Source organism: Vespa mandarinia, chromosome 6, assembly GCF_050613455.1.
Source record: "Vespa mandarinia isolate Hongniang chromosome 6, ASM5061345v1, whole genome shotgun sequence".
In the NCBI taxonomy this organism is placed as follows: domain Eukaryota; kingdom Metazoa; phylum Arthropoda; class Insecta; order Hymenoptera; family Vespidae; genus Vespa; species Vespa mandarinia.
Genome location: NC_140815.1, coordinates 3,709,709 through 3,715,000, shown reverse-complemented (window position 1 = coordinate 3,715,000; position 5,292 = coordinate 3,709,709).

Genomic DNA, 5,292 nt, shown 5'->3' with positions numbered 1-5,292 from the left:
CCGAGCAACGTCAAACTCTCATCACCCGAGCTAGCAGCCGACGTATTATTTACATTTATACTCGGCGGCAAAGATTCCGAATCAAGATCCATGTCCAATTTAATGTTAGATGGAATGCTGGATACGCTGCTCGGCGAGCCTTCTTTCGAACCATTCCTCGAGTCCATCTTTATTCGGTTAATATCCTTCGAGGAATCATTTTCAAGCAAAGGTAAATGAGTCGGGGAAAGTCTTGACATGTCGGAATTACTATTCGAACCTTCCTCGTCCTGGCTTAAATTTTCTAACGTGAAGCGCATATGTTTAGCAGGATTTTCCGATTGTAATTCTATCGCCTTATCCCCCTTCCTTCTTTTACTCGTATCTTTTAGACTTCTCGTACGTTGGGTCGCATTCTTTCTACGTTCGTTCAATTTGAAATCAGCAACCGGACTTGCGTCCCTGCTACCGCTCGACGAGTCCAAAGGACGAAAATAGGAACTGCTGTACGATTTCATCCCCAGGGATTGACTGCAGGATGCATCTTGCGAGGAATGGTCGAACGAAGGTGAATGATTCGTATCGAACAACAAATCTGCTTCTGGAAATAAATCGCTGGTACTTGGCTCGTCAACACCTAAATCCTCGCATTCCTCCGATAAACTCTTTTGCAATCTAAGCTCACGCTCTAATGCAGCCGTTTTCTTTTCCATTTTTTGTTGTAACAATTCACGATCTAACCTTTGATTTAATTGGCTCTTCATAATACTCTTGTTCGAATACTGTTGAAATGGCTCTAAAGTATGATTCATAAAATATTTCTTCGTATTCGTTTGATAAACTTGTCCACTCGCCATTTCTATTCCTTGTCCCTTATTGATTATTTGCAGCACGCTTTGTACATTATCCGAGTTATCGTTTTCCCTTGAATATACCTTCAATGGCTCGATTCCCAAAGGATTTGTTGACGTAGGCACGTACCTCCATGGTGTATCTGGAGATACCTTTCCTTCTGGCTCCCATGCCTCTTGTAATCTTGCGTTTCCATATAACAAACCGTTACCAATTTTACAAGACACGTCAACCGATTCGCTAGATTGTTGAACCGGGGATTCCTGACTGTCCGAACTACTAGGACCACCTGTCACTAAATATTGCGTTGAATTTTCGATATTCGATGAATCTTTATTGCTAGACGCAATAGTGGACATGGAATCTGTAAATAAACAAATGAATTGATCAAATAATAAAAAAACATTCATTCCAAAAGAAAAATCAATGATATTATCAATTAATTAATTATTCATGGTAATTTATTCATAATTCATTCGTTAGAATCTTACCGATCTTCGTATTATTTTGTAAAGACGTAACGATGTTGGAGCAAACAACGGAGTTCGTAGAGATTAAATTTCTAGGCACGATTTCCTGCATGCTCACAGCATCCTCTATTTTTCTCTTGACCGTTTTAGGTGAAATTATCTTAGCATCGGATATTATATCGGAAGAAGATTCCTTAATATCCTTTTGCTGTTGCTGACTGCCATTTATTAAAGGATCTGTTGATTGTGCAGCAAAAGCTAAAGCAATCGTTGCTGCTGTTTGAATAGATACCGGTTTTTCATTATGCGTCTGATTATCTTGCGATGATTTCTTTTCGGTCGAATGAGAAATTGTTCCTGGCGTTAGACACACCACGTTTTCAGTTTTCAATCCCGTGGGCGTTGTTATCTTATGCATAGAAGAGTTAAACAATCTCGTACTCTGTAAGGCCAAATTTGGATTACTCGTAATTACACTACAAATCTGTTGATTTTCTGATATCTCGTTAAGATTTCGTTGAATCAAACCAATAGTTGGATTAGTCTTATTAACCACAATAGTACTTGTCGCTGATTCCGTAGAACCTGCCACAGAAGCAGTTACGTCAGATTTCGACGCGTTGATATCACTTATAATATTATTTTTCTCGTTTATAGATTCTCCTGAAAATTGATTGCTAGTTGCCGTTTGTGGAATAACGACAGAAGCATTTTGAACAGTATTTTGCGTAGTATTTAACGACTGATTGCCCGATAAAGTCTGTAATGTTGGTATCTTAACTTGTTTCACTTGTGTAGGCTGAGAAATTATTTTACCAGCTTGATTTAGAAAAGATTGTAGTACCAGTGTGTTAGATACACCGGTATTACCGGTTGCTCTGACGGTCGCTGGCATAGTAGTAAGGAACTTAGATCCGCTCGATACTATCGTAAATTGTTGACCACTTTTCATTAAATTCATTGGTAAAATATAATTTGTACCTGGTACCAAGACAGCCGTACTTCCAACTTTTCCTGTTACTGATGCAATAGCTTCGCTAACGCTGACAGAACTAGTTTGTAAAGCTTCCTGAACGATGACAGCTCTTGGTTGACCAGCGCCTGGTTCGGCGAATATGAGATTACGCCTTTTAACGTTCAATTCGACACCGTCGCTAGAATCGCTGGTCAGATTACGTATTTCGGCATTCGTATCGTTGGTGTTTGTTACATTCGTCGATGGTTCTTCGGTAGTTACAAAACTTGCAGGGCTATCTTGAACGTGTACGACTCCGCTTGAAGAATCTTCGCTACCCATTGTCCTCCCAAGATCATCCGCACTCGGACTTAATTCCGATGTTTGCGGTTTTGTCTTACTCGAGCTAGATTTTTTCCTCTTCGAGGATTGACTCGGATTAGTTGGAGGATTGGATCTTCTTCTCGGGGCAGGTTTGTTATTAAGATCTGGCGAATTTCTTAATTGTTCCGCGTATTCGTCTAAAATAGCATAAATCCTTTGGGCCGTCTGTTCGTCTTCCTGTGGCTTTTGTTGAGGTTTCGGTATAGGCGAAGCCTTAGACGTGTTCGTCGCACTTGTTTTCACAGTTTTAGAAGAAGATTTCTTAGATGTCTTCGAAGAAGGTGGAGTAGAAGGTGTTTTACCGGATGAAGGAACCGGAGCAGGCGCTGGAGTTACGCACGGACTCGACGAACTTTGGGAAGTAACACTTAACGCCGGCGAGGCTACCGGTTGGCAATAACTTGTTACAACAACTACTGGCGTCGAATTTGATACCTTGACAGCGCCACTTGCCGCGTTTTGACTTACATAAGCGAGCGAAACTTTTTGAGGAAAGACGTCTTGTTGAAACGTAACGTTGTTACCGTTACCGGAGAACTCATTGTTGCTACTTGATTGCGTTGGCATCAAAAGTTGCTGAGCAAGCGCGCTAACGGATACTTGTTGTTGCTGCGACTGTTGCGATGTTTGTTGTTTTTGTTGCTGCTGTTGTTGTTGCTTATTCGATTGCGTTGTTGTTTGCGTTTGTACAGTAGTAGTTGTCGTAGATGACAGAGATTGATGTGATTGAGGTTGAATGGTACTCCTTTCCTTAACTTGTTCCAAAACACTCTCAAATTCTCGTAATTGTTCCAAAGTCGTCGAACTTACTTGATTTGGTACCTCTATCGGTGAGCTCAATAAATTGTCGGTTCTTACATTCTGTTGAGTTTGTTGTTGCAATCTAGGAGTCGTAAGTACAGCCTGTATCGTACCAGTAAGATTTTGTGGTCTTAAGGGAGCAGCGGTACGAATGATATTCAGTTTCACTACCGGCGTTCTACCTGTTGGTATAGAATTAGCATGAGATATCGTTGGTATGATATTCAATTGGCTAGGATTCGTGGTTGATATCGTAACTGGTATTTTGTGCGTATATATTACACCTGGGGAAGCGTTCTGCACACTTTGCACGAGCTGCGTCAACGTTTGATTCGTATTCAAGTTGGTTCCCGTGTTTGCGTTAGCGCTTGAACTTTGAACGATATTCAATATTTGTCTACCAGCAGATAATTGTAGATTAGGAATGTTGGTTATTGACTGTACGTTGATACCTGTCGCTGAATTAGTCTGCTGTGCGTTAGGTACTGATGTTTGTACAGCTTTCGAAAGATTTGTTGTCTTTTGCGTGGACGCAGATTGAACAAGTGACTCTGTCGTAGTAACCGTTCCGCTACTCGTCTCCGTCGATAATGTATAAATCGTCCTACCGAATGCTTGTTGAAACTTTGGCAAGCCTGCATTTTGACCTGGTTGCGAAGATACCTTCACGGACGATAATCTGTCGTAAGTATTTCTATTGCTGGAGTTACTGGTTCCTTCCGTGTTACGTTGCGTCTGTCGTGAAAAATTTCCAACGTTTCCGTCATCCAAGTTCTGCAAAGTAAGAACATTCCTTTGATTCGTCAGTACGTTGGGATTGACCGAAGCCAACTGGTAAGTACCGTCAGGTTTGCAAACTATTTGTAATTGTTCGGATCCGATCGATGAAGATGGTACGACCGTTGAAGACGGCGATGACGAGGATGATGTCGTCGTCGTAGTCGTTATCGTTGTAGTTGTTGTCGCTGCCGAACAAGGCGAGGGTGATTTTTTTGGAGACTGATGTTGACTACCACGTCGCATAGCAGTTCTTGGAGTTGTATCTGACTCGAAATGAATCGTATTCGTTGGGGTAGTTGAAGATGTGTCTGGTGGCTGATTAGCTTCCTCGCCTATGTCAGGTAAAGCAGATGATCTTGGTGGTGGCGTTTGACCGGCTGGACTCATCCCGACACCGCTGTCGTGTCCACCGGAAGATGGTGTACCAGGTAACTGAATACTACCAGCTACGCTTGGTGTTCTGTTTGGTCTTGGAGGTGTATTACCGCTATTGGTAGAACCTGAATTAGGACTCTGTGGAATGTTTCGAGATAGTTGTACAACGTTTACAGTTGATCGAACCCTCGGTGGTACCATCATATCTAAGGAATTCAAACCTGGTACATTTTTTGCTAATATATCCGAGTCTCTTACCGCCTTCGCAAGTATATCAAATTTGTTCTTACCCAAATTAGATTTAACGGAGCTTAAATCTCGACTATCTACGGTACCTACTAAATCAGTTTTACTTGAATTATTGCCAGTACAGTTTTTTTGTTTCTGAAATGTAGTCATTACGTTTTTGTTAGGTGAGAAGGGCATGGTCTTTTGTATATTAATTAGTTCGCTAGTGATATCACCGGTACTAAGTCGCTGTTTTTTTTTTGAACGAACTAATTTCCTATCAATTTCATCCGCTCTGGTTAAAACGATTTTTGGACTTAAATTCAACGTACTCAGCATTGGCGCAAATTTGGCTACGCTACTGGACTCCTCGTTTAACTTATTGTCTTTGCTTTTATTAAGCAAATTTTTTTGTAATATCTGCGCTATCCTCGTCGGCTTTTTTGCATTTTGTGGCCTAAACATTCG